The sequence below is a fragment of the Callithrix jacchus genome, chromosome 3, assembly GCF_049354715.1.
Source record: "Callithrix jacchus isolate 240 chromosome 3, calJac240_pri, whole genome shotgun sequence".
Taxonomy (NCBI): Eukaryota; Metazoa; Chordata; class Mammalia; order Primates; family Cebidae; genus Callithrix; species Callithrix jacchus.
Window position 1 is genome coordinate 94,482,459 of NC_133504.1, and position 19,702 is coordinate 94,502,160.

At 37.1% G+C, this 19,702-nt stretch overlaps 1 protein-coding gene and 1 non-coding gene across 3 annotated transcripts in view; both read left to right on the plus strand.

The window, feature by feature from the left end:
• UBE2D3 (ubiquitin conjugating enzyme E2 D3) overlaps positions 1 to 19,702 on the plus strand; it is a 71,389-nt gene that overhangs the window by 1,074 nt on the left and 50,613 nt on the right. The window lies entirely within an intron of this gene.
• Positions 9,114 to 9,216, plus strand: LOC118152637 (small nucleolar RNA U13). The gene has a single exon (XR_004741371.1). It is a non-coding gene; the product is annotated as a small nucleolar RNA U13 (small nucleolar RNA).

A 19,702-nucleotide genomic window follows, 5' to 3' on the forward strand; every position in this document is an offset into this window, starting at 1 on the left:
ATTGAGTGGCATTCAAAGCCATCCTGTTGGGCAAGGTTTTAATTTTTTTTTTTTAATACAAGGCTATATTGCCCAGGCTGTGGTGCAATGGTGAGATTATAGCTTATTGTAGCCTCTAACTCCCAGGCTTTAGGGATCCTCCTGCCTCAGCCTCCCTAGTAGCTGGGACTACAGGTGTGTGATACCATGCCCAACTAATTAAAAAAATTTTTTTTCTGTGTGTAGATGGGGTCCCATTATATCACCCAGGCTGGATAGTTGTTTTTATTAATATCTCTAAAAGATTTGAAAGATGAGAAAATTTCAGTCCCTTGAAATATCTTTCTTGCTATGACTTTGTTTCATATTTTGGCTGAAGTCAGAATGTCCAAAGTCATGCCCTTTCTGATTGGATAACGTGTGATATCTTAATAATGTTTCTCATTATTTATAGTTCTCCACTTAACCAACAACATATAATTAACTGCTTATGGTCCAGTATTTCATTTTGTATGACAGTGTAACAGCCAGTTATAATAAATAGTTTTTCTTTTTCCCCGTGGTATTTTTATTTTAAAGTGAGAAAAAGAAGGAATTCTTTAAAAGCAATCTTTCATTCTCTGGACTGCATAAATGTAGTGTTTGTGATTGTCCTTCACTAAAAAAGAGTAACTATCAGTAAGAGAGTTGACTGAAATCTAGATTGAATAATTTTCTATCGTTATAACCTGTTCAAAATTGTTAAAGTAAAATTTACAATGAAAATTCTAACGAAGATGTTTAAATACAGGTTCATGTTTTTGAACTAGGCCAATACAGAAGATGATATATACAAAGTGATGATTAAAAGGTTAATGTTTAAGATTTCCTTTAGAGAGCTTTAAGTTTGGGGGTAAACCCTGGAGCTTTTTTATCCTGAAGATGATGGAACATGAATAGCCTTATCCTCTGGACTATTCTGTTAGCTGTTATCTTTAATTTCTGTGGATCTAGTGTAGAAGCACCCTTGGATACAACTACATACCCTCATTAAGGTAGGGGTAGGTTGGAAGTGGGGTACATTAGGGGAAGAAAAGCTTGGAAAAGGCCATTACGTATTTGGTTCTTCTCTTAGAGAATCTGTCATCTTGACAAGGTCAAGATGTGCTGAGTTGAGTTCATTTTTCCCCTTAGTATTTTATAGTGAGAAAAGGAAAGAATTTTTTTAAAGCAACTTTTCATTCTCTAGACTATAAATTTAGTGTTTGTGATTGTGTCTTAAGAACTGGTTTCTTAAGACCTCTACACAGTTTTTCTTTAAAGAATTAAAAAATACATACCTCAGTTTAAAGATATAGTGAAATGCTTAAGTGCCAAATGTACAGTTCCAGGTAACCGCCCCACCCACATCAATATATAGAATGTTCAACAGAGGGCTTTTTAAAAAGTGCCCCTTCTAACCACATCCACCACCATTACTGCTATTCCATATTGCTGTGCATGTTTTTGACCCTCATATATACCTAATTATACAGTATGTAATTTTTTACAGCTGGCTTCCTTCCTCTTAGCAGTTTATGTGAAATAGCTGGTTTGCTCTTTTCAAGTAGAAAAAAATATAGCGAATGCAAGTCTATATGGATAAAACTTTTTTGAGAGGCCTTGAAATTCAGAGAAGAGGTGTGGATCATGCATTAGCTATTCTGATCCATTATATGAGTTATGCTAATGTATAAAAGGAGATCATTCCTAACACCACCAATTTAAAAATCCCTATTATCCACTTATAAGGAATATTTTCTTAAATTCCTTTACTTTAAAATTTAAATCCTGTTTTCATTCATATTTTTACATTTGTATTTCATTTCCACAACCCTGCCTTCTTGGCTGTACATGCAACATGATCTAAAGATAATATTGCTCTATATAGAAGTAACAGGCTTATCTGACCACCTTATGAGATAGTGTTTTTAGACTCCATCTTTAAAAAACATGAAACTGTGGCCAGAAAAGTCAAGATAAAGTACATATGTAAATACAGCTAAAGGAGTCATTTTTTACTTTCAAGCACTTGAGTGAGGATCATTAATCCTCTGCCTATGTAGGTTTTGTGTCCTAGCTAGGCCCAAGACTTATTTTTTTAATGCTTTTTTCCCATTAGCTCATCTAGTGCCCCAAATTCAAATTTGATCATTAAGTTGATATAGCCCAAATCTCTATTTTCAGCCCAGATTTATTTGAGCTAATCTCAATTCTAGGAGGCTAATTCCAAATGCCTACTAGACTTCTCTTGACATCTATGCCCACTGTGCTATTAGTTTGTTCATCAGTTTCACTAGTACATGTTTTCTGGAAAATACTACCTTGTTGGTTACATAGGTGTGATCTCGGCTCACTGCAACCTCCGCCTCCCACGTTAGAGCCATTCTCCTGCCTCACCCTTCCAAGGAGCTAGGACTACAGGTGCCTACCACCACGTCCTGCTAATTTTTGTAGTTTTAATAGAGACCAGATTTCACCATATTAGCCAGGCTGGTCTTGAACTCCTGACCTTGTGATCCACCCGCCTCAGCCTCCCAAAGTGCTGGGATTATAGACATAAACTATCACACCTGGCCGTGTATGTCTTTTTTTATACTGAAATTTGGTTTAGGTGTAGTTGTTATATCAGACCAAGCCTCAATCTGTCTCCCAGGCTGGAGTGCAGTGGTGCAATCTCGGCTCATTGCAACCTCTGCCTCCTGAGTTCAAGCAATTCTCCTGCTTTAGCTTCCTGAGTAGCTGGGACTACAGGTGTGTGCCACCATACCCAGCTAATTTTTTGTATTTTTAGTAGAGACAGGGTTTCATCATGTTAGCCAGGATGGTCTAGATCTCCTGACCTCATGATCCGCCTGCCTTAGCCTCCCAAAGTGTTGGGATTACAGGTGTCAGCCACTGCGCCTGGCTCGTCTTTCTTTATAATTTGTGTGCTGGGAGTCTTCTTTAAGAAATCTTTTTCTACCCCTAAATCACAAAGGTATTCATCCATGTTTTTGCTAAATGTTTTAAATTTATATTCTTCATATTAGGGCTTTACTCAACCCAATACTTATTTTTTGTGCATGAGGAAGGGATCTACTCTTATCAGTTACTATTTTATATATAAAAAACCAATTGTTATAGCACCATTTATTGAAGAGTTAAACTTTTTGTGTGTGTGGTTTGTAATGTCACTTATCTCAAATGAGGTTTCCATACATCCCTGGGTTGCTTATTCTCTTCCATTTCTGTACTTCTATAACCTCTATAACAATACCATACTATCATAATTGCTGCAACTATATAAGTAAGTGTTAATATCTAGCAAGATAAGCTTCCCCACCTGTTTTCTTCAAATTGCATTGAGAATGCCTGGCCCTTTACTACTCTGTGAATTTCAGGATCATCTTGTCAATTCACATGAAGAAACTTTTTATTGAAAATTAATTAGGGCCTCAGTTTTCTCCTCTGTGATATGGTGATAACAGTGGTTATGACTAGATACAATTAATTTTGTAATGTACTCCATGAATGGTTGTTATCGTTATCATCTTTACCATCAGTGAATGACCCTTTACTCTGGCTTTGAGACCTTAAATTCAGAAATTTTCTCTCTGACCACCATCTCAACTAAACATTCTTTGACTTAGTGGTGAAACCCTCTCTTTTTCTACTCTTGTCAGCCCATTCCTGGATTTATTTATTTTTCTCATTCCTCACAGAAGTTGTTCAAATCTTCACTATTCTATGTTAATAATTATGTCTTCTATTAACACTACCAGGCTTATTTTAGGCTCAGATGACCTTGATTTTTAGTTACCAGAGAAGCATTTTTTTTACCATCATCTCTGCTTGGTCATAATCCCTCCCATACTTAGCTTTTGTTCTATTCTCCAAATCTAACTGCTCCCTGTATTCTAGAGCTGAATTCTGCTAAGAACTTGCTTCATCCGTTACCTCTCAAATTTTCATTTTCTTTGCTCTTTACTGGCCCTATAAATTGACGATTTCCAGGCTTTTAGATTTCGTCAGCCAATAGATTTTTAAATTGGGAAGTCAAGGTAGGTTTGCCAATTTTTTATTTGGCCAAAAAAGGACATTTAATAACTCTAACAAAACACTACTACTGTCAACTTACTGCAAGGAATTACATAGAGCATTATAGTTAAGACTGTAACTATATAGTATTATAGTCATAGACTCTTGGAACCATACTTTTTGGACTACAATTCTGATTCTACCAGGATAAGTTATGTAACCTATAAAAATGTGGGTAATACCTACCTCTTAAGGTTATATTGTGTATATTCACTACATGAAGACATATATACTAATTAAAACAGTACCTGGAATATATACATGCATAGTTAGTATGATCTTTCATCATCGTCATTAATTTTTTTATATCATTATCAATTCATCTTTTTTATTCTTAGCTGCACCTTGTTTTTTTCACAGTGAGTGGTTTAGGTCTGCATGATCAATGTAATTATGTAATGTGTCAATACTAATAACATGGCTACTGAGTATTTAAGATTGTTATAAATATAAAATTCTTAAAGGAAGCCCATGCAGATTTCTGGAGCTTCTTCTCTAGATGTGGTTTGTTTGACTCCTCCAAATCTGATATTGAAATTTGATCCCAGCTGGTCATGATGACTCATGCCTGTAATCCTAGCACTTGGGAGGCTGAGCTGGGCAGATTACTTGTGGCCAGGAGTTCAGCACCAGCCTGGCCAACATGGTGAAAGCCCATCTCTACTAAAATTACAAAAATTAGCCAGGTGTGGTGGCGCATACCTACAATCACAGCTACTCAGGTGGTTGAGGCATGAGAATCACTTGAACTCGGGAGGTGGAGGTTTCAGTGAGCTGAGATTGCACCACTACACTCCAGCCTGGGAAACAGGATGAAACTGTCTCAAAAAAAGAAAAAGAAATTTGACCCCCAATGTTGTAAGTAGGGCCTAGTGGGAGGTGTTTGGGTCATGGGGGTGGTTCCCTCCTAAATGGTTTGGTGCAGTTCTTGTGATAATTAGTTCTTCCTCTGTTTGCTCCTGTGAGAGGTGGTTGTTAAAAAGAGCCTGGGGCCACCGGGCACAGTGGCTCATGCCTGTAATCCCAGCACTTTGGAAGACCGAGGTGGGCAGATCACCTGAGGTCAGGAGTTCGAGACCAGGCTGGTCAACATGGTTAAACCCTGTGTCTGCTAAACATGTAAAAATTATCTGGGTATGATGGCACATGCCTGTAATCCCAGCTACTCGAGAGGCTGAGGCAGGAGAATCTCTTGAACCCGGGAGATGGAGGTTGCAGTGAGCTGAGATCATGCCACTGCACTCCAGCATGGGCAACAAAAGGAGACTCTGTCTCAAAAAAAACAAAAAACTAGCCTGGATACCCCCACATCCCTCACTCCTTCTCTCTTGCCATGTGAACTGTGTAATTACAGGCTCCTCTTGCCTTCTTGCCCTCATTGTAAGCAGCTGAAGATCTCACAAGAAGCAGATACTGGCATCATGCTTCTTGTACAGCCTGCAGAACTATGAGCCAGATAAACCTCTTTTTTAAATAAATTATCCAACTTCAGGTATTCCTTTATAGCAACCCAAACAGACTGAAACACATACTATAAAAGTTAAATGTACTGAACTTCTTAACAGTAGCTTTGGAAGCTAAAGGGCAATTCTTAAAATATCTGAAGACAAATTGCCTGTAATTTAGAATTCTATACCAATCCAAACTAAGACCCAGTTGTGAAACTATAATAAAGTCATTTTCAAACCTAAATGTTTAAAAACTACACAATCTATGCATCTTCTTCTCAAAAAGCTAGTAGAGAATGTGTTCCACCTAAATGCAGAATAAAATAAGAAAAAGTAGGATATTTGATCAAGGAAGTAAGAAACCCAAAATAAGAGAAAAGTAAAAGGAATCGCAGATTGATGGATTGGAAAAGTAGATGAAATTAATGGAACAACTAATATGCTTTAACAAATTGAGAGGATACTTACAGTGGACTATAGGTTGGGGTTGAATTAATGATTATCATATGAGAAACTAAGCAATTTTTTTAAAAAAAAGAATTATTAAATCTGTCTTTTTACACATTTTAAAGGGACAAGCAAACTTTTCTTAGTAGAACATTTTGATTTTGGTGTTTGGTATTCTTACTTCCCTTTTGTTTATGAGGACCTACATTTGGAACTGCCTTGCCTTAACCCACAGTTTTAAGAGGAAGTATTGCAAACTAGAAATAAATGGAAAACTAGAGAAACAACTGGGACCTGTAACTCAGTAACATGGCAAAACTATTTTAAAATCACCTTCCATAATACTTTGTGGTACTAAAACCAAACAGTATATAGAATTATATATATAGCCAAGGTGGGAGGATCACCTGAGGCCAGGAGTTCAAGGTTACAGTGAGCTATGGTCATGCCTCCGCACTCCAGCCTGAGCAACAGAGTGAGACCCTGTCAGTCAATACATAATAAATAAATAAACAAGCAAACAAATGATAGAATAGAGTGAATTCTGAAGAAACCTTTTCTTTCCTATAATTCTGTAAGTGTATACTGATATACCACTTTTGCAGTCATTGACTAGAAAAAGATTATGGTTACAAAGCAAATATATATAATATACATAATTGTATATGCATGTGTACATACTTAAAAGCTTAATTCTATAGATCTTTGAAGTTTCTTTTTCTATTTTGGAAGCCATCTTTTTTGCCTTAGAGATTTAATGGTTACTGAAATCTGCATATATAGTCATTAAATAATAATAAAATAACAGGGAAAATTCTTATTTACCTCAGAAGTTTATGGAACTAGCAACTCCAAGCCCTGATCAACTAGGCATTAAACAGTAACCTGTACAATGCTTTGCAATATTGCAGTTGTGCATAGAATAAATGTGAGATTTAATAGTGTTAACTTGGCTGGGCATGGTGGCTCATGCCTGTAATTCCAGAACTTTGGGAGGCCAAGATGGGCAAATCACAAGTTTAGGAGTTTGAAACTAGCCTGGCCAACATAGTAAAATCCTGTGTCTACTAAAAATACAAAAAATTAGCCAAGTATGGTGGTAGGTGCCTGTAATCCCATCTACTCAGGAGGCTGAGGCAGGAGAATTGTTTGAACCTGGGAGGTGGAGGTTGCAGTGAGCTGAGATCACGCCATTGCACTCCAGCCTGGGTGACAGTGCGAGAGACTGTCTCAAAAAAAAAGTTACTTTATATATTTAATTGTTTTGTTTGTATTTTGCCTCTGAGCTAGTAAATTCAGACATAGCATTTTGTGTGAAGTAATACTATGGAGATTAAAGGCACTCTGACTGATGTCAGCAAGTTGGTGGATTAGTAGGTCCCAGCCCTCAAACCCCTGTTATACCAAATACCTTTATGGGAGCCTAGGAGACCTGCTAAGAGGTTCCAGCACCCCAGTAGAAAAAAAAAACCTCAAGAATAGACACACTGAAGAGGGTAAGAAAAACAGTTTCACTTTACCTACATCCTTCTCCTCCAAGGCAGCAGAGTTCAGTGCCAAGAGAGGCCCCCTAGACCCATGAGTTCTCCCAGGAAGGAAAGTAGGAGTCAAGTGAGTGCCCAGCTTCCCTAGCCTTGCATGGTGCTGCACAAAAGGCTCACTTTTGTTCTCCCCTATCCAAAATACTGAGGGACTCTTCACAGATGAATAGTCTAAGAATTGCTAGGAGAAGGAAAAAGAAGCAGAGGCTCATAGCAACCAACAGTTGGTTCTTCAGAGCTAGATGTGGAGTCTAATTGGCTTGCAGACTCCACCATAGCCCCACCCATGAACCCTACAGGACACTTCACCTGCAGAGTCCCTCAACTAGCTGACAAGTACACCCAACACTCCACATACCCACCCAGTAGCCAGCAGCCCACCCTCCCCTGCAGATAGTGTATGCAGGCCATGGCAGATAGCACGTGGATATCGGCAACTGGCTCTTTCTGGATTGGACGAAGGCACACAACCTTGAACACTCTGGTGTACTGCACTAAAGAAAATAAAAAGAGGTTCTCAGCACCTAGTCTAGGGGTGAGATTGAAAAAAAGCATACAATCCTAAGATTTCCATTCCCAAGATAGAATAAGAGGAGTAGAGTAGCCATAGAAAAGTTCTGAGAGACCTTCAGAATTTCTAGTAAGGCTGACTGGTGAATGTCGTTCCCTTTTGAAGCTAGTCAGTAAAGACTGGAGGAAGTGACTGTTTCTTCAAATGTAAAGGTAGCAAGGCAAAGCTTCAAGGAACGCACACAAACACACACGCCAAGAAAACATGACAGCCAATGGAAGAAACTCATCTTGAATGTCAGTGAGCGAAATGAAATCAGGAAAACAATGCATGAACAAATGATAATTTCAACAAAGAAACCATTAAAAAAGAATCAAATTCTGGAACTAAAGAACATAATAACTGAACTGAAAAATTCAAAAGTGAGCTTCAGTGACAGATTCAATCAAGCAGAAGGAAGAATCAATGAACTTCAAGACAGATCATTTGAAATCATGCAGTCAGAGGGAAAAAAAAAGAATGAAGTAAACCTACAGGACTCTAAACCAATATGTGCATTATAGAAGTGATAGAGCAAGTAGAGAAAGAGAAAGAGGCAGATAGCTTATTTAAAGAAATAATGGCAGAAAACTGCCCAAATCTGGGGAGGAAAATGAACATCCCGATCCACAATTCCCAAAGAACTCCATGTAGATTGAACATAAAGATGTTCAAGATTATAGTAACAAGGGTATATTTGGTATTTCCCTGATCTTTTTGTGGTTCATAAGCATGATGATTTGGTTTTCTTTTCTTTTTTTTTTTTTTAATTTTTTATTGGATTTTAGGTTTTGGGGTACATGAGCAGAGCATGCAAGACAGTTGCGTAGGAACACACATGGCAGTGTGCTTTTCTTTCCTTCTCCCCTTCACCCACATTTGGCATTTCTCCCCAGGCTATCCCTCCCCACCTCCCCCTCCCACTGGCCCTCCCCTTTTCCCCCCAATAGACCCCAGTGTTTAGTACTCCACTTTCTGTGTCCATGTGTTCTCATTTTTCATCACCCGCCTATGAGTGAGAATATGCGGTGCTTCATTTTCTGTTCTTGTGTCAGTTTGCTGAGGATGACGTGATGATTGGGTTTTCATGCCATTCTGTGAGATGTGCCTTTCTCAGACCTTGCTAAAACAGTGGCACATTACCTTTCTGATATGAAAAATTTTTCACTGAGACACTTAATCAAAAGTTATTAACAAGCTGGGCATGGTGGCTCATACCTGTAATCTCAGCACTTTGGGAGGCTGAGGTGGGCAGATCACAAGGTCAGGAGTTCAAGACCAGCCTGGCCAGCTGGGAAACCTCATCTCTACTAAAAATATAAAAAATTAGCCAGGCCTGGTGGCATGTGCCTGTAGTCCTAGCTACTCGGGAGGCTGAGGCAGGAGAATTGCTGAACCCAACAGGTGGAGGTTGCAGTGAGCTGAGATTGAGCCACTGTACTCCAGCCTGGTGACAGAGCAAGACTCCATCTCAAACAAACAAAGTTAATGACAATTTTGACAGAAACAAGAGGAAAGCAACTTATGATGTACAAGGGAGCTCCTATAAGACTTTCAGTGGATTTTTCAGCAAACCTTGCAAGCCAGAAGAAAATGAGATGATACAGTCAAAATACTGAAAGAAAAAGAAAAAAGCTTGCCAACTAAGAATAATTTACCCACAAAGCTGTCATTCACAAAAGGAGAGATAAAGACTTTTCGAGAAAAACCAAAGCTGAGGGAGTTTGTCACCCTCAGCTTAAACTACCACTGGTAGTAGAATAAAACTTAAAATCCCAAATATAACCTTGTTACTATAATAAAAATACTTTTAAATCTGAATTTCAGATTCATCTTACGATCAGCATTTTAAGCTCTATGATACAGTATTATAATAAAATGACAGCCGCTACTATTTTCAGGTGCTTACTATATGCCAAATACATGGTATTTTATTATGTTCTTCAAGAAATGTTAAAACTGAAACTAAAGTTGAAGTATTTCAGTTGGAAATTAAAGGATGCTAATTAGCAACATAAAAATGTTAAAGTATAAAACTTTCTGGTAAAAGGAAGTATGGAATTACATTCAGAATATTCTAATACCATAATGTAATGGTGGTACATAAAATCATTTTTAACTCTGAGTTAAAAGTATTAAAAATAACTATAGCTACAGTAATTTGTTAATTGATGCACAATATAAAAATATAAATTTTGACATCAATAACAAAATGGAGAGAATAGATGAGTTAAAGTGTAGAGTTTTGGTATGAGATCAAAGTTATCAGCATAAATGATGAGAATGTATTCCCAAACTAATTGTATTCTATACAATATGTACAGCTTTGCATGTCAATCATACCTTAATAGGTTTTCTTTTTAAATTACCATGCTCTTTCCAGAAAGATTACTTTATAATGAGTCACTTGGAAGCTTTTACTACATTATTAACATATATAAATAGAATATTTTTTAAAGTGGAAAATGAACTCACCTTGTGTAGTTTCTGAACATCTTCATTTGATACTCTTAGAGGTGCCAGACCTATTTGTTTTGAATATTGAGCAAGGAAATACTAGGATCCACAAGTAGTGAAACATGTCCCAAGACTTCATCACATGTGTCTCTGACAAGAAAAACATCACAAAGAACTGTTAAACAGGAAGCCTTAAACTACCACTGGTGGTAGAACAAAACTTAAAATCCCAAATGTAACCTTATAATAAAAGTACTTTTAAATCTGAATTTCAGATTCATCTTATAATCAGCATTTTAAGCTGTATGATACAGTATTTTAATAAAATGACAGCCATACTAATTTCAAGTGCTTACTGTATGCCAAATGCGTGGTGTTTTATTATGTACATTATGTGTTTTAATCCTCAAGACAAAGGATTAAAGTATCTTATTAGTGGAAGAGACTATCAAGCAGACCATTGCCTATTTTTGTACATAAACTTTTATTGGAATATGGATACATGAACAAAAAAGATTAAAAGGCACCCAATAATAACTTGGTAATGGCTGATCTTTTAAGAAAATATATAGGTTACAGAAATCTGGAAATAAACAATTTAGAAACATAAATAAAACTAAATACAGTAGTTGCATTTCCTGGTTCCTCCATGTCATGTTAACTTTAAAAAGAAACAACATATTCAACATGTTATTGCTAATTAGCATCTTTTCAGCCATATTTTCTTTGGTTCTCACAATTTTTATGAATGTTGGTTTCTCCTACTTTTGATTAATACAGTTTGACATATAAGTTTTTTACATTAGAAACTTTAAATTCCACTCAATAATATCTAATGTGAAATTTTCTTAGGTGTTAGCACACCCATTTGAAATAATTTTATTTGCTGCCATAGTATAGCCCTTTACCAGTTTATGTTTGGGCCATAGCAACGTCTACCAGATATGTGACCTCTAGCCTCCAACTTTAAAACATTATACACAAAGTTTTAAGAATAGTTTTTCTAAATGAAGTGTTTTTTTAAAGAATAGTTTTAAGTTTACAGAAGAATAGGGCAGAAAATACGCATTCCCATATATCACCCTCCATAACCCAAACACACACTATTTCTTATTATTAACATCCTGCATTAGTGTGGCACATTTGTTACAACTGATGAACCAATATTGCTACATTATTAACTAAAATCCATAGTTAACATTAGGGGTCACTCTTTGTGTTGTATAGTTTTATCAGTTTTGACAACTGCAGTGTCAGATATCCATCATTATAGTAACATACATAATCATTTTATTACCCTACAAATGCCCTGTGCTCCACCTATTTACCCTACCTACTTATACCCCTGGGTAACCAGTGATCTTTTGTCTCCATAGTTTTTTCTTCTAAATAAAATTTTTTCTGAATTATCAACCTAAAAATATCTCTGGATTGAAAAAAAATGATTTTTTGTCAAAGCATGAAAGCACTAGAAAGCAAAGGAAAAGTTCTAGAGATTTTAACTGCACAGAAATATTAAAATTCTGTATCTCAGAGGCATCATAAAATCTGATCTACCTGCTATTTATCTGTGATGTTCTGTGATGCTCTTTTTAAAATTTTTTGTTATATATATTTTTGAGACAGTCTTGCTTTGATGCCCAGGCTGGAGTGCAGTGGCGCAATCTCAGCTCACTGCATCCTCTGCCTCCGGTTTCAAGCAATTCTTGGTGCCCTAGCCTTCTGATTAGGAACAGTGGCTCATACTTGTAATCATAGCACTTTGGTAGGCCAAGGCAGGATGACTGCTTGAGGCTAGGAGTTTGACAGCAGCCTGGGAAACGTTGCAAAACCTCGTCTCTATTAAAAATATTTTTAAAATTTGGTGGGTATGGTGGCACACACCTGTAATCCCAGCTAGCAAGGGGGCTGAGTCAGGAGGCCAAGAATTCAAGGCTGCATGAAGTAAACTATGATTGCTCCAGCCTAGGCAACAGAGTGAGACCCTATATCTTTAAAAACTGTGTTGAATGAATAATTGCATTATTAAAATTATTGGTATATCTCCTATTCTTCTGTTGGTATATGTTGTAGAATTTGTTGTGTTTGATGGTGATCATACTCCTCAGGTGTCTAGATATTTTGGTTCATAAGCCATGTTCTCCCAGTGTTATCTACTACCCCTTTTAATAATGGATACAAAGGTAGAGCAAAGTAGCAGACCCTAGTTTTCATCCCTTCCCACAAGTTTAAGGAATAGAAAGCAAGAGCTCTAAGCATCACAGAACGGATTCTCTATCTCTCTTTGCTACTGTTTCTCTAGTAAATATCTGCATTGAAATCCACAATCCAGTAGCAGAAGGCCGTTATAATTTACCAAAACCCCGGCAGCAGGGAAGGAGTAGAGGGGTGAATGCCCGATATTCTAAGAGTATCTGGTCGGCCCCACTCTTTCATTGACAACTCACTTCAACAGATCCTTAATCTTATCCTACAGGAAACCTGATCTGTTGCTGGTGATTTCTGTATCAATCAATGGTTTGGCACTGATTGTCCCAAAGCAATGTGGTGCAAGGCAGGACAGTATTTTATAACTTACTCCTAACACTATGGTTTCCTCTTAGTTTTTGATCTTATTCCTCAAGCTTTTGCTTCTTTCTTTTTTCTTGTTACCCAGGGTTGATTTGGAAGGAGGAAAACAACAGCCTTTACTAATTTTTCATTTTCTCTGGAACCATATGTAAGAAACTCACTTTAATTATAAAGGCATAGATAGGTTAAAAGTAAATAACTGATGAAAGATCTGCCATGCTAACACTAATAAAAAGAAAGCTGATGTTGCTTTATTAATGTTAGACAAAGCAAATTTCAGAAAAAGGAAAACTGTCAGGGCTAGAGTGAAGCATTACATAAGGAAAAAGGGGTAAATTCTCCAAAATGATATAACAATCTTTAACATATATGCATCTAACAGCATTATAATGTGTAAGGCAAAAACTGATAGAACCACAAGGAGAAATAGACAAATACAGTACCACAGAGACTTCAACATCTCTCTTTCAGTGATTGATCCAGCAGGCAGAAAATCAGTAAAAACTGAACTGTAATATCATTAATCTACTGGATCTCATTGACATTTATAGAATACTTCATGCAAAAACGTTAGAGTATATATTATCATCAAAAAAGATACACATTTGTCAATATAAAAATAACCTTTGTATGTAAAATACATGTAAACAAAATTAGTAGATACACGGCAAATTTAGAGAAATATTTCCAAGGAGGTTTAACATCAGGAAACTCAGAAATTCACATCAAGGGAACAAGCAATTCAACAGAAAAATGGATGGGCAAATAATATGAATTCAGAGAAGAATAAATCTAAAATGTGAAAAGCTCAGAATCAAGAAAAATCAGGAAAATGCAAATTAAAATACTAAGATGCCAATTAGGTCTAACAGACTGACAAACAATTTTTTTGATTCAACTAACATTTACTGAGTGCCTAATACGGGATAGGCACTGAGCTGAGCACACCTCCAATTTAGTATTCAGAAAATACTGTGAAGTGAATCTTACCCGTTTTATTCAGTCGTTGAAACAGGATCATAAAACTCACATAGAGGAAATTGAATTCACTGTATAGGAGCTATTTTTCTTTATTTTTGAATAGATTATTCATTCAAATAGTATATGTGTAGAGAGAGAGAGATGTTTTGAAGTCTCCCCTGCGATCTCCTGTTCACCAATTTCTCTGCCAACGCCACCTATACCATTACTACTTTTATTAGTTTTTTGTGTACCTTCCCAGAGATTTTATAGAAAAATACAAATTTATGTTATTCTCCATTTAAAAAAATAAAAGTAACAATATATACACTGTCTTATGTATATTACAATATATCTTAGAAGTATTTATGTAACTCCGGAATGAGATTCCCTATCTTTCAATGGCTGCTTAGTATTCTACTACATGAATGCCAGAATTTTACTAGCCCCTGTAATGGACATAGATGGACATGTGCATTGTTTTCAGTCTTTGGCTTTTAAAAATTATCATTGAATAATAATGTACATAATTTTGTCTCACATGTTCAAGATATCTGCTGGATAAATTCACAGAAAAGAGATTGCTAAACTAAAGTGTGTTTGTGTGTGTGTATGATTTTGACAGATATTGCCAAATTTCTCTCTGTACACAACATTGTTATTAGAGTATGTTATTCAAACTGTTGGATTTGGGACTGGTAAGTGGAAATGTTTATTGTCAGCACAATTTTACCATGCATTTCTCTGGTTGTAAGTGAGGTGAAACATCTTTTCAGACTGGGAAAAGTGTTAAATGACCAACAGCAACTATGGCTGGTGAGGGGTCTAAGTAAAAAGGTATTGTTATAGATTGCTGGCATAAATGTGAACTTTTTCAATCTATTTGTAAAACGGTCTGGCAACCTGTGTTAAAATTTTTTAAGCTACAGATATAATTTGTCCTTGCTATACCATTCTTGAGAAAGCTCATCAGTAGGAAAAAGGCAGAATGAATTACAACTCATGTATCCTACAAAATATTATACAGCTATCAAAAGGAATGAAGTAAAGTTGTATGAGTTGTCATTTCCAGATATTGCTAAATGAGAAAAAGATGGAGAAAAGTGTAGGATCTCAGTCTGTAAAACAAGTAACATCATCAGTACATATAGGTGTTCACATATTTGTGTGTGTACATACTCAGATTTTTATAATTGTATATGTATATATATACACACACACATATATATAATTATATGAGGGAATGTGAAAAATACATATTACTTGAGATATAGGTTTGCTTACTCTCAGACCAAAATGTTAATAACATAAGATGTAAATTTCTTTTCTCATAGTCCAGGGATAATCAGTTCAGGACTGATAGAGCCGCTCTGGATATCAGGTACTCAAGCTACTTGTAGTTTGTTAATCTGATTTACTCAATATGTGGCTTCTATTTCATGATCTAAGAGGGTAACTCCAGCTCCTGCGATGATACATTTGAGAAAGGGAAATAGTAAAAGAGTATACCTTGGGCCAGGCACGGTGGCTCACACCTGTAATCCCAGCACTTTGGGAGGCCAAGGCAGGTGGATCACAAGGTCAAGAGATCGAGACCATCCTGGTCAACATGGTGAAACCTCGTCTTTACTAAAAATACAAAAAATTAGTTGGGCATGGTGGCGCATGCCTGTAATCCCAGCTACTCAGGAGGCTGAGGCAGGAGAATTGCCTGAACCCAGGAGGCGGAGGTTGCGGTGAGCTGAGATCGCGCCATTGCACTCCAGCCTGAGTAACAAGAGTGAAACTCCGTCTCAAAAAAAAAAAAAAAAAAAAAAGAGTATACCTCTTCTTTCTAAGGGCATATCACGGAAGTTGGAGCCACCATTTCCACTTGCGACCCATGGGCCAAAATCTAGTTACATGGTCAGACTTTCAAGAATGCGTTAGGAAATTATAGTCATTATCCGTGTAGCAATGTACCCAGCTAACACAGCGGGGGTTCTATTACTAAAGAAGAGGAGAAAGGACATTGGGAAATAATCGTATTCTCTGCCACAACAGAGTAAATTAATAGATCAGCTAGATAATGGAAAAGGGACTCTGTTTCGCAAAATTTATCTACTTCTGCATTACACCTGCATTCCAAAACAGTGGCTTAAAAGAACAATGGTTTATTTCCCATCACCCTGTGATTTGGCTAGAAAGTTCTGTTAGTCTTTCCTATGTTCATTCATGTGGCACCCTTTACATTGCCTTTCATCCAGACTTATTCATATCATAGTGGTCTCAGTGCAGTGTTCTAAATGTGAAAAAAGAAGCTATGAAGCTTCTCTACACCTAGTCTAAGGAGTTGTACAAAGTCATATCTGTTTCCATTCTAGGGTCAAAGCAAGTCACAAAGATAGCTAGATTCAAGGGGTCAGGAAATAAACCCTTTCATGGGAAAAGTGGAAAAGACACACTGAAAAGATGCATGAACAAAGGAAGTATGATTTATTGAGGGCAAATATTGTAACAATCTAAGAAATTATACATTTTAATATTTTTTAAAATTTTTATTTCAATAGTTTTTGGGGAACAGGTGGGTTTTGGTTACATGGATAAGTTATTTAGTGGTGATTTCTGAGATTCTGGTGCACCTGTCACCCAAGCAATGTACACTGTACCCAATGTGTAGTCTTTTATCCCTTACCCTCCTCCCACCCTCCCCCGACCGCATTCCCAAAGTCCATTTTGTCATTCTTACACCTTTGCATCCTCACAGCCTAGCTCCCACTTATAAGTGAGAACATACGATATTTGGTTTTCCGTTCCTGAGTTACTTCACTTAGAATAATGGTCTCCAACTCCATCCAAGTTGCTGTGAATGCCATTATTTCATTTCTTTTTATGGATGAGTAGTATTCCATGGCATAAAAGCTATATATTTATATAGTATATGTATATAAATTTTCATATTTACAAAGAAATAAAAGTAAAATTGGTTAAACTCTTGGTGGGCAGATGCAAATCTGATGGAGTCACTCTTCTGCTTTTTATTGCCTTACAGATTAAAGTCCAAGCTCCTTAGCCTGTACTATTTCTACTATATTATACTACCTGCCAGAGCACATTGTATAAAAACCAGGAAGAAAGAGAAATTGCTTCTGGCTGAAGTGGTTGGGAAAGGCTTCCTGTAAGGTGTGGAATCTGAACTTGAATATTTGAATTGATGGAGAGGGGCAAGGAGGTTAAACCCTAATTCATAATCTTTTAAGAACCACCATTTTAAAAAAATTGAAATATAGCATATATGCAAAAATAAGTCAATTATCACAAAGTAGAAGTATCCCTGTATCCAGCACCCAGAAATAGCAACCTTCTTATGAGAGCTCCCAATAACTATCCTGTCACTCTTCCCCACATGTAACCACTCTTTTAATTTCTAACCATACATCATTTTTGCCTAGTTTTGAATCTTTCATGAATGAAATTATATAATGTGCATTTTCACGATTATATTTCTGAGAATGATCTATGGTGTTTACAGTCTGTTCATATGCACTTCTATATTCTAGTAAATGGATAAAATATATTTGGAATTAAAGTTGTTTAGTCATTTATGTATGTTCAGATTTTGTAAAGAACGAGTGTTCCAAAGTTTATGGAAACTTTACCCAATCCCTGTACCCCCGTCCCCTCTCACCGCCCTCCAGCAGTATATGACAGTTTGACTTTCTCCACCCTGTCGTCAACATGTGGTACTGTCAATATTTTTAATTTGGTCATTCTGATGGGAATGTAGTGGTATCTCATTTTGACACTAACCTTTTACTTGATGACCATTGAAGTTGAGCACCATTTTATGCTACTTAACATTTGGAGATCTTTTTGTTTTTGTTTGAGAAAAATGGCCTTTAGAAGACATTTAAAGATCTATTCTGCAATGCTTGTTTAAGTAACTTGACCATATTTCTGTTGAGTTGTCACTCTTTTTCTTAATGATTTTTAGGAATCATTTATATATTCTGGATATGAGTTCTTGGTCAAATATGTATGTGGCTAGTATCTTTTCTTATATTGTGGTTTGTCTTTTTGTAACGGTGCCTTGACAAAAAGAAGTTCTTAGTTTTAATGTAATGTATTTTACTAGTTTTTTGTTTGTTTGTTTTTTGAAACGGAGTCTCACTCTGTCACCCAAGCTGGAATGCAGTGGCACGACCAGGGCTCACTGCAGTCTTGACCTCCTGGGCTCAAGCGATCCTCCTACCTTAGCCTCCCAAGTAGCTGGGACTACAGGTGTGCGCCACCACACCCAGCTATTCTTTTCTGTAGCAACAGGGTTTCGCCATGTTGCCCAGGGTAGTCTTAAACTCCTGGGCTCAAGCCATCCTCTTGCCTCAGCCTCTCAGAGTGCTGGGATTACATGAATGAGCCACAATACCCAGCCTTCTTATTTTTAATCTGTCCTCTATTTCTTCTTAAGACTCTAAAAATAAGGTAATTTGCAACAGAGGTCATAACAGGAAATGGACCCTCAAGTAAGATTTTGAGATTGGATGGGATAAACACATGCACGCACACATAAAATCAATCAGAGGAATAACCTCATTGCTGTAAGGAAAGAGAGACCACAGACTACAGGTAATCCATAGCTTACAGTGTTTATGTTTTTTTGTGTTTTTGTTTGTTTGTTTGTTTTGAGACAGTGTCTCGTTCTGTTGCAAGACTGGAGTGCAGTACTGTGACCATAGCTCACTGCAGCCTTAACCTCCTAGGCTCAAGCAGTCCTCCTGCCTAAGCTTCCTGAGTAGCTTGGACTACATACGTACACTACCATACTCAGCCAATTTATATTTATACTTATTTTTTATTTTTATTTTATTTTAAAATGGAGTTTTGCTCTTGTTGCCCAGGCTGGAGTATATGTGTGATCTTGGCTCACTGCAACCTCCACCTCCCAGGTTCAAGCGATTCTCCTGCCTCAGCCTCCTGAGTAGCTGGGATTACAGGTGTGTGCCACCACACCCAGCTAATTTTTGTATTTTTTCATATAGATGGGGTTTTACTATCTTAGTCAGTCTGGACTTGAACTCCTGGCCTCAAGTGATCCACCCACCTCAGCCTCCCAAAGTACTGGGATTACAGGTATGAGCCACTGCACCTGGCCACCACATACAGACTTAATTGTACTTTTTATGTTTTTCTAATGTATTTTTCTTTTCTTTCTCTTAAGATAGGTCCCGCTCTATCACCCAGGCTGGAGTGCAGTGGCATGATCATAGCCCACTGCAGCCTCAAAAGCCTGGGCTTAGGCAACCCTTCTGCCTCAGCCTCCTGAGTTGCTGGGATAACACGTATGTGCCACCATGCCTAGCTAATTAAAATAACATTTTTAGAGATTGGGTCTTGCAGTGCTGCCCAGGCTGGTCTCAAACTCCTGGCCTCAAGAGATCCTCCCAAGTGATGAGCTGAGATCACATCACTGCACTCCAGTCTGGGCGACAGAGACACTATCACAAAAAAAAATAATGACAACAAAAAGAAAATTACTCTATGTGGAGCATCAGAACTCCAGTACAGGTCTGAAGGAGTTGATTATCTTTGGTAACCACCAGGCAGATATCATCGATTTGTAGTATCAATTACATGCTTAATTCTTTCCCTTTCCTATTCTAATGTTAGGGCAT